The 18,129-nt window shown below is 41.6% G+C and overlaps 1 long non-coding RNA gene across 1 annotated transcript in view; it reads right to left on the reverse strand.

Moving 5' to 3' along the window:
* LOC308190009 overlaps nt 1–15,236 on the reverse strand; it is a 57,981-nt gene extending 42,745 nt beyond the window's left edge. Inside the window, exons 1-2 of the long non-coding RNA XR_013946774.1 lie at nt 15,143–15,236; nt 6,357–6,408 (exon numbers count right to left, since the gene is read on the reverse strand). This is a non-coding gene — a long non-coding RNA (uncharacterized lncRNA). The remainder of the gene's footprint in view (nt 1–6,356; nt 6,409–15,142) is intronic.
* Nucleotides 15,237–18,129: the final 2,893 nt, after the last annotated feature.

Raw genomic sequence — 18,129 nt, forward strand, 5'->3', positions numbered from 1 at the left:
TGCAGCCCCCCAGGTCAGTGCAGCAGGAGGGCAGGAGGTGCTCCAGGCACGCAGCAGCAGTTCCCCTGCAGCCTGTGCAGAGGCCCCTGGTGGAGCAGGCTGTCCCCCTGCAGCCCACGGGTCCCACACGGAGCAGATCTCCACGCTGCAGCCCGTGGAGGAGCCCCCGGTGGAGCAGGTGGATGTGGCCTGGAGGAGGCTGCGGCCCATGGAGAGCCCCCGCAGGAGCAGGCCCCGGGCCGGAGCTGCAGCCCGTGGAGAGGAGCCCACGCAGGAGCAGGGGTCTGGGGGGAGCTGCCGCCCGTGGGGGACCCGTGCTGGAGCAGTTTGCTCCTGGGGGATGGACCCCGTGGTACGGAGCCGTGTGGGAGCAGTTCTTGAAGAGCTGCTGCCTGTGGGCAGCCCCCGCAGGCTCAGTTCGGGAAGGGCGGCATCCCGCGGGAGGGACCCCACGGGGAGCAGGGGCAGAGTGACCGTGAAGGGGCAGCGGAGATGAAGCGTCAGGGTCTGACCGCAGCCCCCGTTCCCTGTTACTCTGTGCAGCTTGGGGGGGAGGAGGACGTGGAAGAGGGTGAATGGGGGAAGGTGTTTTTGGTTTGCTTTTAGTTTTTCACTGATGTAGTCTGCTAGTGAGAGGAAATAAATTTTATTAATCTCCCTATGGTGAGTCTATTTTGCCAGTCATGATAATTATTGAGTGATCTCCCTGTCCTTATCTCAACCCTTGAGCCCTTTCCATCGTATTTTCTCCCCCATTCCCTTTGAGGAGGGGGAGTAAGTGAGTGGTTGTGGTGGAGCTCAGCTGCCCAGCAGGGTAAAACCACCACTGGTAATTCTTAATCGGTGGGTTTTTAACTACTTAATTACAATAATTTAAAATTCTTTCAATAAGTGCTTCCTAGCAGTGAAACAATTTTACTAATAAAGTTTAATAAGGAATAAAGATTATTTTTTTTCTTTTTTACATTTGTCCTTGGAGTTTTATCCAAAATTCATGCAATGTTTCCATGAACACAGAATACACCTGCTACGCTCATACATTGTGCGTTTTTACGTGTGACTGTATTTGTCCATGAGTTTCCTGTTGGGTTTTCTGGTATCCCTCTCTCAGGGCTATGGAATCTGAGTTATTCCTTAGGAATGGTAAGGAAATCTGTGTGTGTGTGCTCTTTAAAAGCAGTCATGGTTAATTCACCCTTTCTCAACATATGCAGAAAGTACATGAAAGTATATTCCTTTAAAGAGAAGAAGTAAAAAAGCAGTTGTTTCTTATGGTGGCCATTTTGTGCTAAGAGCGGCAAATGGGGCTTTCTTTTCAAGAAAAACAGAACTTTACATTTTCCCTTCTTTTATTTTTATTTTTTCAATTTATTTTATGTCTTGCGCCTGAGGTCTTGGTATATGCTCACAACTACTGAATCTGCTCTAAATATTGTGGTTTATTAGTTTTACAAAATTTTAGGCCTGTCTGAGATGAACAAAACAATACAATGATATTGGCTGAAATTATGTAAACAGTTTTATCATTATTTCTACTTCTTTAATTCATTTGCAGGGGTTTTAGCAGCTGTGTTTGTTTCCTGCAGCCCATTAGATGTTATGGAGGGTTGGGAACTTTACAGGAAAAATGAGAAATGATACTCACCACTAAGAGTTTTCAGATATTTATTTGTTTGACTCCGAATCCTCTGTGTTTTCAAATAAAATTAGATACAGGTATGAATAAAACATTCTTAGAAGATTGAAAAAAATCTTTTGCCAAAGATGGGGCATGACAGGTCACGGCATATTCAGTCAGATGTAGATCAGTGCTATGGGTACTTAATGAAACAGCCCTGCTAAACCCTGTGCTTATATTCCCTTGCAAGTGACCACAAAAGGTAAGAGTTTTTGAAGATCTTCAAAGGCAGATCTTTTCTGGCAAACTGAGGCATCTAATGACAGACAACCCCCCACTCCGGGGGCCTTAGAAGGAAAAGGAATCTAGGTTTTCCTATTGATTTTACAGGATATTGCTTTAGCCAGAAAGACTTAACTGAACACCTACGCTGAAAGTTTTGTTGCCTACCTTGGGTGGCCCTTTTGACCAAATATTGCGCCCCTCCTGCTCCTGCTGCAAGGATGGAAGGACAGGGTCAGGGTGCAGGGACAGGGACAAGGACAGGGACTGGTGTTTTGGCTTTCACCAAATGTTTTCTTGGTATACAGCTTGCTCTCCATATCTGTCTGGTACTGCATTGGTATCAGCCCCAGCGAGTGCTGGGCTATGTACCTTATAGCTATGCTTTAGTGAGGTACAGGAATATACTGAAATTTGACCATGAAATGAGGCAGGATACGAGGGAGAATGAATACAGGACTTTCTGTTTTTAAACTGTTCCTCGGTAAGAAGGAGTGATCTTGCCATTTCAGAACCTCAGGGCAGAGCGTATTTTACCTCCCCCCCTCCTGGCTCCCTGCAGCAGCATCAGTGAGGAAGCTACTAGCCTGTGCTGAGAGCTCGGGCAGCAGTCTGTCCCCAGAAATCCCCTAGCTATCAACCCCAGCTTGGGGGAGAAGCCCCAGGGGGAGAAGCCAAGTCTTCTCCCTTCTCCATGGTCCCTGCCTGGGCAGGGACCATGGCTGGTCCCACCACATCCTGTACCACTGGTGGGGAGCAGCGAGGTGCGTGTGGGGCTCCTGCCAGGGGCCTGGCAGCCAGGCAGACTCTGGGGGGGCTGCTGGTCTCTGCATGGGGGCACAAATCTTTCCTGGCTTCCCGTTGTTCCCATCGTCATCGGTGCCTGCCCCCAGGGCCTCCGCTGCTCCCTCCCCAGCCTCTCTACGCTGCAAGCGCAGCTTGTCCCTCATTTGAATAAAACCATCATCAAAACCATTCAGTTGAGTCAGCTATTAAACCACTTAATTCCAAAATCCATACCATGGGTGATTTAGAAAGGACAATTAAAAAGCCAGGGAATGGTCTCTATGGTTTTTTTATTGTGAACTTCATCAGCTCAGACTGCCGCTTGCCATCAGCTTTGCTAATAAAAGTCTTGATACACAAATTGAAATAGTGTTTTATAGGTGCCTGCTTTGCTTCCCCTCCTCTAGCCCAGTCTGTCAGAAAATGCTTTCTTGGTTATAAATCACTCTTTTATTTTATTTTTTCTGACTGCAGATTTAGAGCCAGATTAAGAGCAGCCATGACATAACCAACAAAGAGAGATGGCGATGAAACAGCCACCTAGCACGAGTCATGTGGCTCCTCACAGCTGGGTGCAAGGCTGGTCTGGGATGTCTGGTGAGCTTAGCACCCTTCTCCTGGTTAAAGTCAGGGCTGGGGAATGAGGGAGCTCCATCACAGCTCTGCTACTGCAGTGACAATTGGTGAACACAAACCCTCCTTGGGATGAGGAGCAGGGCTTCAGCCTCACCCATACCAATCTGTGGCAAAGACAGTGGGACTTACATCTGCAGTTAAGCTGAGTAAAACTTTGCCTTAGTATCTGTTAATTCCAGATTAACAAAACTGAGAGGTGAATGACTAAAACTATGCAAAGCTCAGAGCAGGATTAATATGAAATTAATTTTTGTTCTCATGTTGTCCCCGACTGCACAGAAAGGAAGCTGGTATCCCACTAAGGTTCCTTTTCGTGACAGCCTATGTGAACCTTGCTTGTTCACATCCTGCAATGTGTGAGCAAAAACCTGGCCCAGATCATTCGTTCTGCCCTTCCGTCTCTGCTGGTGAGTCAAACTGCTCTGGGAAAAGAGCACTCTGAGAGATCCTCATATTCAGCCTAAACCAGTGAGAATCTGATGTGCTAGGAACTTGGATTGAGCTCAACTTCCCTTTTGATGAAAACAATCCAGGCAAACGCACAACTGAAAATCTTTCCCTCTTTTCTCAGGTAAAGCGGAGGGCACTTTGGAGCAGGGCTGTGCCCTCACTGCCGGAGCAGAGCGGTGCGACAGTGCCGGAGCAGCAGGGGTGGGAGCTGCCTCTTTCGAACATCAGCATCACACCTGATGCGAGACTTAGCGGACAGAAGTCCCCAGGGGGAGTTAACATGGCCCACGGCAGAGACCCTGACTGTGCTGCACCCAGTGTGTGGGCCTGTGAAGACACTTCGTCTCACGTTCTTCTCCCTGACAATTCGCTATCCCAGCCATTTGCCAAGGCAGTGCTCCTCGCTGGATAGCATTAACAGAGGTGTGTTTCCTTGCAGTTTCTACGCACGTCTGGTTTTCTATTTCTCTCCCTTTTCCGTTTCCTGTTGGCGCTACATCCTAGACTCCTAACCTCTTACACACATGCACATTTTTTCCCCCCTTGCTGGGAGGTGCCGCACAATGAAATCCATGTAGTGAGAGTTCGGTTTGCTGTATGTTGGAGCCGCACATATGCTAGCCAGTTTTCTCACCCACACCCCTCTCCGTGGGATTTCTCAGCACACTTGCTTCCCAGCTCCTGCACTCAACATGTGGTACAAAGTGTAGTGGAATATCCGGGTCTGAGGCCCTGCAGTGTACACAAGGACTCTTCCTGACTTGTATTAACATTACTGCCAGTGAAATCTGTGGCATTTTGATTGCTTTGGAGCTCCAGTCCTGCAACGCCTTTCTCTCTGCTTGCCCATATGAGTCTCCTTTCGGCTTTTTGTCTTCACATGAAAGAGAGGGCAAAAAAATTCTTTTGATGTTTTTGAGAATATTGCAAGATATTCTCAAGAAAACACCATTTCATTTGCTCAGGCTCTTGTTCATACAGGCTTTCATGACTTCCAGGATTGACTATTTTAATTTGTTCCTGGTGGTGTTCCAGATTGTTTGCTAAACTGGCTGCAGATGGTTTTGAATGTTGCTGCTGCCAGAATTGTTACTAGGACTTGATCTACAGATCATATTTCTCCAGTCTCACGTTCCCTCTACCCCAGTGCCTGTTAAGCAGCATATGGCTTTAAAATTCCTTTACTGACTTATAAAGCTTGCAGTGGCCCTGATTCTGTTTACCTTCCTGACCTTTTAACTCTTTAGACTTTGACTTAGGCTCACAGCTTTTCTGATGTAAAGTCCACTGCTAGTTCAGAGCCAGCGTTCAGAACCAGGGTTGAGTATGGCTTGGGGTTTTGCTGCTTGTCATGCCTTTCCACAGCTTCAGTGAAGTGAAAGGAGTGGGATTTTCTTTCTGCTTTGTTTGCCTAATATTCAATTGATTATTCCAAGCTAAGCTTTTCTACATAGATGTACACACAGACACAGGCACACACAAGGTCAACATATAGGCAGTAAACTGCTACCTTAAAAATAAAAAGTGCAAACAAAGACAATTTGATTCTCAGATGGTGTACAAGAGAAGTGGTGTAATAAATCCAGGAGAACCAATTCCCAGCTACCCTGTGCAAAGAGGGAGAGCTCCTTGTATGTGCATGGCACACAAAAATCAGGAACACCACCTTTTATTTGTGTGCCCTTCAAGCACTCCGAGTACTGAAAGCTCAGGAATATCACTCATAGCTAATTCTGAATGATTGCTTTCTATTAACATTGTGCCATCTAAGCTGAAAAGCAGGTATTCAGAAATATTACCTTGATCAGCTGAAATCTGTGGGAATTTTGTGACAGTCAAGACTTTAAGGAGTGAGGTTTAGAAGCAGCTTGTTTAGCTAAGGTTGGCAAGTGGATGGAAAGCGTCCTTGTTATCAGTAACCTAGGCCAGGATTGCCCCCGGGGGCACTGAGATTTAATCACGGGACGTCACAGTCTTAGGGCCCCCTTCCAAAGATGAGCCACTCTCCAAGCCAAAACAATGGCATTTATTCTTCAAGGGTTAATTCAGGGTGGATTTCAGTCCTCTTGCTAGCCATGAGCCCCTGTTGAGCAGTGAGGTTTTTGTCCCAGTCTAGGACTTCAAAGTGCTCCCTTCTGTTCCCACTGAAACCTGCAAAACCAGGGCAAGAACCCCAGTGCACTTCACTCCTCTGCCTTCGCTGACAGTCATGCAGTTATTTCTGAGACGATACATAAGAGTTTCTGTGATCTGAGTAGCTCTGCCTTTACAGATCTCTTTTTCTTCTTAGTCTCCTCAATCTGATTCTTGTGAGGAGCTCTTAAATCTTTTGCACTTATTCCTTTTATTCTGTCTTTCCATAAACTCTCTTCTGTTCCACTTTCTGGTCAGTCTTCCCTATAGAAATCCTTCCTAGCCTTTTTACTTCTTAGTCTTCTGGAGTTGATCAATGTTACACGCACACACGTATATATATTTATATTATCTTGTAGATTTATTTATTTATTTTTAATGAAAATACTTGACTAGGAATAACAGGGGGAAAAGGAAACAAAAGAAAAACCAGAAAATTCTGAAAACTTACCTCTACTGCCCTTTAATTGACTGAATTCTGGCTGTTTCGCTTAAGTATTGTTCTGTCAAAAAACCAAAAAAATGGGAAAGAAAGGGAAGAATGAATGGAGACATCACCACATCTTCATAAAAATCCTTCTCTCAAGATAATTGCATATATTACAGAAAAATAAGTCGAAGTTCAGATTAGTTTTTGGAGCATAGAATATATTAGGTTTATTCCTGTATGGTAAATTTGTCAAGGGAAAGTTGTAGTACTTTATAAATAGTTAGTATGCTCTAGCAGAGTTTATGAAGTATATGGAAAGGAGCTGTAAGGGAATATAAGACATAAGACATGAAAATTCATTAAAGTTCATGACAATTTACAGTTGTGGTGGGGAAGCCAAATGACTTATACAGTCCCCAAGTATACAAGTAGGTCAGCCTGTAGAAATTTGGAATTATTTTTCTCTTGTGTGTGTACTGGTAAAGCTAATATGAGAACATGGCACACAGGTCTACAACCAGATTTTTATCAAGATGTTGACCACTTGGAAAAAAAAAAAAAAGAATAAAGGAATATGACCAAAAAGAATATGCAAATTTATTTGAGAGCTAAAGAAGTTACTTTACCTTCACAAACTTAAAGCTCAATGTGTTTATTCGAATGAAAAGATGGATGTTGAAGTATCCAACAGATATGGCCATAATAAGAGTTACAGCTGGAGGCTCTGGCCAGATGAAGTCAGAAGAAAACATCAGATGTGCTCTGAGCAACAAGGGCAAATAACTGCTGCAATAAAATACCAAAAATAAAAATAAAAATAAAAATAAAAATAAAAATAAAAATAAAACCACCCAGCAGTGATATTGCCTAAACAAGTCTGAATGCTTTTCTGGAAGATGTGCTTTCACTCAACATAAGTTTTGTTTTAGTCACACATATTAGTGGACTCACTCAGTATGTGAAGCCTGCATAAAATGTTGGCCTTCCTGGCCTTAAACTTTAGCAGTCTGGGAGATGACTTACTGGGTCCACCCAGGTTTCTGTCACCCTTGCTTAACACATAAAGGTGGAACAACAATTGAAGGATTATTTCTATTTGCTTTTAAAAGGAGGAAAACAACAAATATCATTTTTTACAGAACTAGTTAAAATGTATTTCAGCAGATCTTTTCAATTCTTTTGATTGAAGTTAAGTGCCTTAATAGTTCCAAATAAAAATGTCTAATTTTGGTTTGTTGACTTCAGCTAAAATGTTATCCGTAGGAGCTCCTCTGATTCCTCCTGGGAACTGTAGCTTAGATGCAGAGTTCCCATTTGTCTGTCCACTGTGTTTTGGAGTCTCCAGCTGAGCTGGATCTTGTCCGATGTTTCAGCTTCAGGAATGTCTATGCTCAGTCAAGGAAGCTTTGGCAAAAAGAACTGGGGCAAGCATTATCTGAACTAAACTCCCTTAAGGTACTGCTATGACTTCTGTGACCATTAAGTACAGTCTAACTGATCTGATTGAAATGTTTTAACTAAGCAAAACATTCCCCTTGGAGTCAATGTTGCACAGTGAAGACTCAGAAACCTCAAGGAATATTAATATTTCCTCAAAGTTCAGTTTTGCAGAAAATGCATTTTCTATGAGAAAGCATTCATGGAAATTTCCTGACTATTTTTATTTAAGAACAAGAGAACCAGCTCTTAATTGAAAGGGGGAGCGTGCCAAATATTAACACCCCCAGGGACAGCAAAACTGATTAAATACGTGTCTAGTGTTCTGTTTTTAATCCAAGGGAAACTACATCGACGACGTACATGTTGTTTTAAGTTTTTTTCTCATTTTTATGAAAAAGTGTCTAAGTAAAACAGCATGTTCTTTATACTGGGGTTCCATTCCCTCGGGTTGCTCTCATCGTGCTCACGGCTGCTCTTTTCTCTGCGCGAGCAGCCATGCCAGAAACATGAGGGCTAGGAGCAGCAATGAAGAAAACACTAAAGTGGTCCTTGTGCACGCCCGACTAGCTGCCATTGTGAGCCATGGTGATCTTGAGACCTGAGCTATCTTTCACGAGCATGATGATAGTTACCATTGACTTCCCACACAGCACTCACTTTTACCCTCTTACAGGACTGGCCGTGGCACTGAAACCCTCAGGGCGTGCTGAGACCACTGTCATCCTCAGTGACAGGTACCTTCCTGAAGCCACAGCTGTTACAAACAGCCCCACACGGTGACTAAAATGGGTGAAGTGGGATGTTAGAAGTGGCCAAGTCTTCCTGCTACTGACAGAGCTGGAAAATGCAGATTTTAATTGGAAGTATTATTTTGGCCCCTGTTCAATCACTCAAAGCAAGCTCTGCTACTTAAGCATCTCCGGATCCAGATGCAGGGCAAACTGCAATCTTAAAAGACTTGCAATGATGTAAATCAGATATTCTGGTGTGTAAGCTTCAGTGCAAGGGAGATTTTTGCCTCTTAACTGCACACAGATTTGACTGGTGTGAGACAGTTTGCAGAACTTGTATATGGTTCAGAAACTTGTAGACTTTAATGTAAAACATGAGATTTCAAGGAAACCTTGAACTCTGCTTGCGGAGCCACCGCAAGTGCCTCTTATATTTCTGTTTTAGTAAATATTGCCTTTTCAGATATATTTTCCTCTATCTGTACACATAAAGCTCTGCAGAAAGAAGTATAACAAATATTCTTTTTTTTTTCTTTAACATAAAAATCTCCTTTAAAGTCTGTACCTGCATGTCTTAAGGAATTCCTTGTAAAACTACTTGTTACCAGATAATGATTGTTGCTGAACAGACACAAATTACATTAAAATATACTAGATAATGTAAGAAAATCATTCTGATCTTCTGTCAACACTTACTGCTTGTGTATCCACCAACTGCACCATCAGAGAGTCATCAAAATATCTTAGCTCCTGCTATACTAGATCCACCTGTTCCAGAAAATGTGCATCATTGATCAATATACTCTGACAATGATGTAAATGTAAAGATGTGGAACTACTGAGACTACTCTTAATACTGATTTAACATTAACCAAGGCTTTCAAATCTCTGGCACAATGTGCCATCTCTGAAAGCAAAGCTGCATCTCTGTGGAACAGACCTTTAACTTCTTGACAGTGATCACACAGTCTATTGAATTACAACAAGGTGACTTAAGGAGATATGGATCAGAGTCAAGATTGCTTGAGCAGTAGCTTCTCGATGGTTTTAAATTTGTAGGACAGGTTATAGCAATGTTATTGTAATAACTGTAATATCAGCTGATTAAGTGCTCATTAAGTTGCAGCGAACTGCATGATTTTTCTGGAAATATGTTGCATATTTTATGTATGTGTGTCCATATACACTTTTTTTTTTTAATGAAATTGATACAATGTCCAGCTGGCATAAATCTAGGTACAGTGCCACACTCTTCACTGGTACTTATTTCCCAAAAAGTCTGGTGGATAATTGTAACTCTGGCAAATGTATTTCCTTAGGTGACTTTAAGGTTGGAATCCATCTCTATCATCTGAACTGTAAAATACCTTTCAAGAAAGAAAATGTCTCGTCCAAAAGTCACGTTAAAGCAGTCAAAGGTCAAATCTGAACCTCTTTTACAGTACAGAAATGCAGAGCTGAGATCACATTAAAACACAGTCCTGTTCTATAGACATCCTGAGAAAAAGCAGAAATTTAGAGAAAAAGTCATCCATCCATAACGAGCAGGTTCTTCTCATCAGTGAACACAAAACCAGGGAAGCAGAAAAGACCGGCAAAGCAGTAGTTTACTTTTACCACTAATATGTGGATGGCTAATTGGAGAGCACTGTGTGACAGTCAGCAACAAATGCTCAACGTTTGTATCAAGTAATCCAGTGAAATGGTCAAAGACAAGCCAAATTGTTTACAGGAGGCTTTCAGTGTGGCAGAGGGTTTCAGAGCAGCTTTGCCAATACACAGCTAAGCTCTGTTGGAAATGTGTGTAACTGATTCTCAGTGGCTGATCCTGGTCTCCCCATACAAGAGTAGTGACCATGTCTGTCTGGATAAGAGCACTAGGTTTGCTCCCTACACTTTCTGGATGATGCTGTCTTTCAAATGGGTATGTACATGGGGTAAGCCCCTCAGGATGTCAAGTAGTGTTTAACAATTATATGCATTATGCATTTCCCTTCATGAAGGCACCTTTACAATATGATGCAGACTGAATAAATCTTGACATCAACTATAGATTAAGGGTGGGAAAAGAAGGGAAACCTATCAAAGAGCAATGTTAGAAGAAATGTAAATGTAATAGTTCTCTGCAGCGTGTTGTGGACGGGTAGCACATCCACAATCTGCAGTGGCTAGGACATGCCTAAGGGAGAAAGCGGAAGAGATGCAGTGATTGACACTTGTTACCAGAACTGCTTCTGGATTAGATTAGAACTGTCACATTTGTGACAGGGGTTTCCTGGCCAGAAATATGTGTGCATGCACCACCCAGACGGCCTACACATGCACTGGAAGTGCATCCCATCCTCATGTCTGATGTACTCTGCACGTGCTGTGCAGCTGTGCATGCACAGTTGTCAGATGGACCCAGTGCACATTGCATTTACACTGTCATCTGTACAGTCTATAAACTACTGGGGGAATCACATATGGCACGTGTACACAATGTAGGATTTCTGTTTGGTTTTGGACTTCCTACATCCTGAGATGCAGCATGGGGGTAAACAGAGGGCATGGCTGGGACAACTCAGACAAACGGGGAATGTTCTTTCTTGCATATGTTTTACCCAAAAGGTGATTTTGTAGAACTTGGAAGATGTCTGTTGTGCATTTACAGACTGACACGGGCAGCATGAGCAAAACCAATGCTTTGTTCATGTAGTTAAAAAAAGTGTTTAATACACAGCTCCTGGACTAGGCTGAGAATGAAATAATATCAAAGCAAAAATGCATTGTTCAAGCAATGCAACAGAGCTCCCAGATGCATAAACCTTTGGAGTAAAATAAAAGCACATGATCCCCATTCATAAAAGCAGCCTTTGGTGGCATTTGCTCTGCCTTTGACTTGCAAACATTCAAGTGTGAAAGCTTTTGTTCATGAGGATATCTGAAGGACTGTGAATACTCCACATATGCTAGTGGTAAAAAGCATATATGTATGCAAACCTCTTTGCAAACAGGTATCTACTACAGTGAGTGTCTTGGATGCTTCTCTTAATTTCAGAAGTCAGGAAGAAGACGGTATATGCTTTTGGTGACCAAATGCAGAGTTGGTAGAAAGGCGCAGATAAGCAGTTCATGTGATAAGCTGTTCATATATTCGGAATTATTTGATGAAATGTGTGAAAATCAGTTCTGTGCTTTGATAAAGCTGTGTCTGGTAGTGAGAATATAATGGAGCGAACACTCACTGTGATAGGTGTGCACAGATTCCAGGAGTGTGCAAGTAAACATTTTACGGTACACAAGCAAAGACGGTTGAAAGATTTACAGAAAGGAAATTCAGAATAAAAATACAGCGAGCATTTTTGCCAATAACAGAACCTCTCACAGAACGTTTCTCTCCCTTGTCATTTCGATTCAAGTCCTAAATGTTATTCACTGACACGCAAACTAACAATGACATTTTAAAGCTTGCACAGTGCACATGCATCCAGCTCCCCTAGGAAAAGTCAGGCAAACACCTGACGCCTGCTGGGAATTTCGCTGTGGGTGCCAGACAGCTGCTGCCCATCAGCGTTTCCAGGTGTGCTTATTCGGTTGGGAGGTCGCTCCAGCTGCAGACACAGTCATAGCAGGGACCCAGGCAGGCTGCAGAGACAGAGGACATGCTCAGATTTTGCTGCTTGGGCTGCCTTGGTTTTGCCCTGATTTAGAGCACCTGGCTTGTTGCAGGATGCAGATGTTTGCTCTGTTGCCCAAGAACCAGCACTTCATTCCCTCTATAATGAGCACTGTGACCTGGGGGAGTTATTAAATCTCTGGTTCAAAAGAGTCTAGTTTTCCTCTCTTTTTGTTTCTCAGCTGATAGTCTGAAGTTCACAAACAGATTAGTGGAAGGAGTACATAGAAATTAAAAACTTAATTTTCAGATTCCTCTGAGTCAAATCTAATTGACAATTTGAATTATAGCCTGCACTGTTCTATGTTTCATTTTACTTTGGGGAAATCCCTAGTTATAGTTTTGCTTTGTCCTTTACTATAATTTTAGAAGCCTATATTTAAAAATTATTCTGAAGCAACTTCTAGTGTCTGAAGCAATTTTAGGACTACTGCAGAGTTGGTGTGAGACCACGCAATATTCAAAATTGAAGAGATTATACCTTACTCAGGAGACTAGGTACCTTTTTTAAGACCATCAATTTAATTAAAAAACACAGGCACTATATTAGCAGTAAGCTTATGGATCACCATATGCCAGTCAAACATAATGAAATACATGCAAATGTTAGATGGCATATTCTTTTGTCTCTGAAATTAGCAATCTCAGTGAATACTCTCTATGCCATGTGGGGGGATTTACTTATTTATTTGGCTTTATGTATAGAAAAAAGTGCCTATCCAACTGTGTACCTTTTGAATGATAAGAAAGGTTATAAGTAATCCATTGGCAACAATGCTTTCTTTATAGCTTATGGTTTGGCATTCACACCTTCCATCAGGGATGTGTGCATTCTGCACAGCGTTTACATTGAGTTGAGATACCCCCCTTTTCTATAAACATGCTTTTACCTTTGTAGGTTATTTGCATTGAAGGGGAAAAAAGTCATGAAACTGAAGCCCTGGAGAAAATCACTTATGCTCAAGAAACACATTTCAACCTTTCTGTCTGAACAAGTTTGTTTTCTTTTCCAACTTCATTCTGCATCATTGTCACCCATCCGCTCGGCCATTTGTACTTGGGAAGTCAGGGGACAGGAGAACCTTTGCTCTTTGTATTGCTGCCACTGTCAAGAGCTGTAGTGGAAACTGGGGAGCCATTATTTAACAGCTCCCATGACTTTGTGTCCCTGGGAATCTTAATAGAAGCAAACTAAATGTAAGAAGGGACAAGCTCATGACTGAGGAACATGCAAATGACAAAAAATATACTAGAGGAAAAATCCGGTATGTGAATCACATATGAGGAAAACCACAGAAATTATCTTTCTGTAACATACATCTAAAAAGAAAATAGAGCCTTAAGACAAGTTCTTAAGTATGTTGCCAGTATATGACATTAAGTTAATGCTGGGGGAAGGAATTCTGCCATTCTTTTCTCCTATGGAAATATGATTTTGATACCATTGCAAAGTCTTTGAGGCATTATTTTGGTACGTTATCTTAAATTGTTGCAGCTTTGTCTAAAGACATTATTTCTATCAGTACAGGATTGTCAGAAGTTTTCTAATGTCTAAAGAAGAATAGCTTAAAAGAGTCACATGTAAGGAAATCACCTTTTAAATCAATGTACCAGAATTACTTCCTTATTTATTTATTTATTTATTTATTTATTTATTTTTCTTTTCCCATGAATATGAACATTCTCTGCTCAATTATTACATCTGCTAGTGCTCTTGGCTTACCCTGGAAATATGCCATCATATTCTGATTAAGGTGAATTCTTTCAAATACATTCTGGGAACAACAGTAACCAAAGTATTTCCAAAGATGATAAGTCCTAAAGGAGCTTATGAGAGAAAAATCTAGATACTAGTTCTGATGTGACTTTGTTTTTCAAGTCTGAAAAATGTAGAGGATTCCACACAAAAGCCATTTTTCGCAAGTGTTTTAAAACTATTATCTAAATGTTTAAAAGTAGTCCTAGTGTATTTTGGTAAGTGTTTAACCAAACATAAAATGCCACATTTGTTAAAAGTCTTCAATATACTGACACCTGTAATCTAATGTTTACAGAAAGCTTATTGCATTTATAAAGTGCTATTTGGGGCTATCCAATCAATATTCTTTTTTCATGGTGAAAACTTGCATTGTTCTTAAGTCATATAGAAAAAGAGAAATGACATCTGTGTGACAAAATATACACTTTTCCCACAGTTTAACCACAGGATGTCACTGTTTCTCTTTCCCAAGAAACAACCTTCACATGTGAAAGTAGACCAGATTCCTCTTAAGATGATAGAAATGCACAGAAATAACATAAAAAGCATAGAAATTAAGTCAGACGTTTCCTTTTGTATGTGTGAGTCAACCTAGGCAATGTGTTGCCTATGTAGAATAACAATTTAATATTCAATTCAGTCTCATAATGTACCAAGATTGATATATTTTTGGTACATCCCTCCAGACAGAACTGACACATATCAATATGTCCCATATTGCATAAAGAGTCAGGCAGAGCTGAATAGAGTTCAAGATAAAGTTAATGTAAGACATTAAAACTTCTTGTAGCCTTCCCTATTTAGCACTGAATATTTCGAAAACTTAGCACCCTTCACTGCCACAAAGCTGGATTTTGACAAACACATGCTGTTTCTTGAGACTTCATTTGATCCCTCTATAGGATCGTCGGTTGCCTTCATAAGGATTGTCCCATCCTAGATGTCCCAGTGGGATGCTTGAAAATGACTTAAAGAAGCTTCAAGAGATCAGTGAGCTTCAGGCACTATTTTTCAGAAGGTCCCCAGGGCACTTCAGGAAAGGTCCTTTTCACATGGTCATTTTGATTCTTCCTTTTACGCATAGAAATAAGTCTCTCTTCATTGTGATGCATAGGGGAACTCCCTCCCTCCTTCCAAACCTCTTTCCGAAGTACCTTGTCCAGAACTCCAGTAACGTCGATCTACCAATTCACACAAGCAATGTTATTTATTTACTTACTGTTGGCTGTTAATTCCACTTTTAGTTTTTGTAGGCTTTCTAGGGCAGGAATCTTGGTCTGTCTGAATTTCTTCTCTGTCCTAAACACACTGCTTGCAGATGATAAATAATGAAAGCATTGTGTTGGTGTTGGTGCCAGCGTCTAGATTCTTCTCATACTCTAAGGTCTAGTGGCACAGGTTTTAAGAAATATTGTGTGTAGGAGATGACTACTCCCTGTTTTTTTGGAGTAGCTTGTGTAAAATGGAGGCATTCTGGCACACTTTACTCACCTCTCTGATTTCTATCCTCTTCTCACAGCTTCAGTGAAAGGGACTTTTCTATTTTCATTCCTTTTGTGGGATGACATATGAAATATATGGAAAACGTGTAGGAAGGTTCTTCACAATTGCCAATTTTGTCCCTGCAGCCCACTGAGATCTCGAACTGAATCACACCCCATCTTCTACATGTCTGAAATAATTCCTATGCTATTCTTTAAAATGGCAGCCAGGAGTATGTGGGAGGTGGGTGCAGTGACATGAAACAGAAGAGAGCGCAGCACCTGAGGAAATTGTCTTTATAAAGTCAAGGACTAGATCATCTGACATCTCTCTCTAAAGTCTAAAAATTCATATCACTGAAGAGCTCCTAAAAATAATTATGCTTTTAATCTTCATTATAAACAATGAGGGTACTTTGCATGAATCAGTCTCACTAGTTTTCCTTCCAAAAAAGAGAGGAGCTAGCAGTCTGGGGTGAGGGATTGTGTGGTGGTTAGCGAGACATATGGTGTGCAGCATAAGGACCATACTGGATGCAACTGAAGGCAGTAGCAGAATTCCTACCCACATCAGTGGATCCAAAGCTGGCCCATAAACACTTTCTTTATTTGACAACCATAGTATAAGTGACTTTACGTTTTATAAATGGACTTTAAAGAGGGATTATGAATGCCATTGAGCTTGCCCATGCCAATGGCATCCTTGTTGCCATAGGAACTAATGTACTTGAAAGGTGGGACAAATGTATGGAAATTAAGGAGGGCTGGTAGGGCAGGTACCTAAATAAAATGCATGGTGACAAGCACTACCTAGAAAAATTTCCACTCGGTTTTTAAGAATATTTAGCTGAATTAGACAAGGCTCTCCATAGGCTGGAGGAGAGGGTTGTGATGCTTTATCTGTTGATATGAGGTGGCCAGATGACGTGTTTGTTCCCTGAGGTACAGTCAGTCCCAAACTGGCATAAGAACTGCCTCCAGACTGTTTGTACTGCTCTCAGAGGGTGACTGGGGGTCTGACAGCAGTGTGGATAGGCACAACTTCAATCACATCAGTCAGGCAAGCATGAGAAGCAACAGAAAGGAAGGTGCAGTAGCATGGATATCTGCATAGGCTAACCGCTAAATGCTGTTCTTTTATAACAAAATGTAACCCTTACTCTTCACTGGGCAATATTACTGAGGCTGGTCAAAACATGGTGCCTATGCTGCAGTCATACCTTTGGGTGCAGTTGTAAATCACTATATGAAAACAATTTCATTGGAGCTTCTCTGTAGAGTGTATATAGATGCACTGCTGTCAGAATATGCAAACAAACATACAAGCACCCCCAATTCACACCAGACAGTGGAGTTATGACAGTAATAATGTTTGCCTTTCCCAGACCATGTGTCAAATTTTACTTTGCTCTGAATGAAAGGAGAGGTTTCTTCAGAATAAATGATAGGGGAGATCCTCGTAGATAGAAGACAGAACACCACAGGGAGAATGATGGGGTTATGAAGCTCTCTGGTGTCTTCATTTTAGTTGTATTGAGGTTTTTTTCTAATTTCTATTTCATTTTAAATGAATAAAAATAATTTGTAGGCCTTAGGACCCTCAGGGATACTGAAGCCTGCAGCAAATTTAAGCGTACTTACCACTTCAAAGTGAGCTGGGCTTTCTCTTACAGCAGACTAGTTAGCATTTCAGGGGGGAAAATTCCAGGATATTTATCACCGGAGATGAGTGTAGAGGAAATGTACTTGGCTTCCAGCAGAAATAAGGTGTTTTTGAAATGGTATGTTTTTTATATAGGGTTGTTCCCTTTAATATCTTCTCAATTCTCTGCTGTCCAGACAGTCACAGCTTCAATTAATACTCAGCTGCAACATTCAAAATCTCTCCAAATTTAGGCAGATGAACACTGTGAAGGCTTCCAGGTCCTATGAGTTCTGGTTTTAGTAATTAAAGAGATTTGTGGAAAGCTGTAAAATTCTGATTTGAAGGGAGAATTATTACAGTTAGGTTATGGCTGCACTAGCAGATCCCAGCAGAGATTTGTGCCCAGCTGTGCTATGTACCTTTCTCCGGGGTCAGACGATAGTAGACGTGAGGCCTTCCTAAATAGACGACTTTGGTTCAAAATCTGAAACTCAACTCATAATCCAGCTGATACTGATGACTGGAAAAAAAAAAAAAAAAAACATTTCATGGGGTTTTAATGGAAAAAAACATTTCATGGGGTTTTAAGTGTCAGAAATTGTAGGGCCAATCTCCCTTTTGTGCAGCTGGAGCAGTTGCACTGACCCTTGGAGGCCACAGGTGCTTGACTGCTGCCTCCCTGGGGAGTTCTGCCAGAGATTCCGTGACAGAAAATTTGTTTGGCACTGGTGGCATGTAGGCAGTTCCCACTGTCAGAGACTCAGTAGCCTGTGTACCTCAGGCACTTCCAGGATAAAGCAGCAAATGGGCGAAACAAGTCTAAATGAGTTAGAGATGATATGCCAAGTCCCCTCATTAATCTATCTATAAATGAAAATTTCAGGAAGATTCTTTCCCAGCTTCTCTTTCTCTAACATCGAGACTATATTGGATGAGTAAACACTGTTCTAAGAAAAACAGTTTCCTGTTTAAATCTGCCTGAACTTAAAAAAAAAAAAAAAAAAAGTTGTTTCTATTGCATTGAATGAGATCAGTTCTAAACTTGGGACAATTAGCAAGGAGAACACAGTGAACGCCTTG

This window comes from Anser brachyrhynchus, assembly GCF_964034855.1.
Source record: "Anser brachyrhynchus genome assembly, chromosome: 2".
Taxonomy (NCBI): Eukaryota; Metazoa; Chordata; class Aves; order Anseriformes; family Anatidae; genus Anser; species Anser brachyrhynchus.